The following is an 895-nucleotide window of genomic DNA, read 5'->3' on the forward strand; positions in this document are numbered from 1 at the left end:
GAAACCGCGAGTCCGCTGCCCTAATCACTGGGCCATTGCGCCTCCTCTCTTCCACTATACCCTTGGAAATGATTTGGGGTGGGGTGGGGGAGTTTTTGTATGAAAAAAATTTTTCACCCCACCTGTAGACTGATTTTGGCCATTTTTTTTGCGTTACATACTTAAAAATCATAGCCTTTTCGGTAAAAAAAAAAAATTTCAGACGAAAGGGTGTGATTTAAGGAAGATTTAGCTGCTGTTTCGAGCACATCACGACCACCTAGTACCCTTCCTCTTTACTTTCTTGCTCCGACATGTATTGATGTTTTTCTACCCATGAACATCTTTAAGCTATTAAAGTTATGAAAATTTGATTTTTCACCCCCTCCCTCATCGTTTCTGTTTATAATGTAAAAATATTGGAGAGCCTCAGGTCATTGATGGGATTTATCCAGTTATTTACAAAAGGTATGTAACAATTTATTTTCTGTTAGTAATTTTTTTTTTCACACAGCTTCGCTTGGTACGGAAGGAACTTTTTCCTGCAATGGACCATCTTTGGGCAAATTAAAACTCTTGTTTTAATTCTGCATCATCAATCCATAAGTTGTTTATGGGGAGTAAAATATGGAAAAACATCAATAAATGTCAGAATGAGAAAGAAACTAGGAAGGTACCAGGTGGTCGTGCTATGTGCTAGAAACAACAGCTAAATCATTTGCTGTACAGTTGTGATCCTTTCTGACAATTTGCGTAAGAGTCCGGGAGTTTTCAAAAAACAGTAAATTCTTTTTATTTGCCACTAGGGCCCAAACACAAAAAATGACTATACAAAGGAAAAAAAATCAGTAACTAAAATCGCTAACAGAGCTGTTCACCTTTAAATACCCTGTAGTAGGCTCCAGCAGTCGAGTAA

Source organism: Octopus bimaculoides, chromosome 10 (genome assembly GCF_001194135.2).
Source record: "Octopus bimaculoides isolate UCB-OBI-ISO-001 chromosome 10, ASM119413v2, whole genome shotgun sequence".
NCBI lineage: Eukaryota > Metazoa > Mollusca > Cephalopoda > Octopoda > Octopodidae > Octopus > Octopus bimaculoides.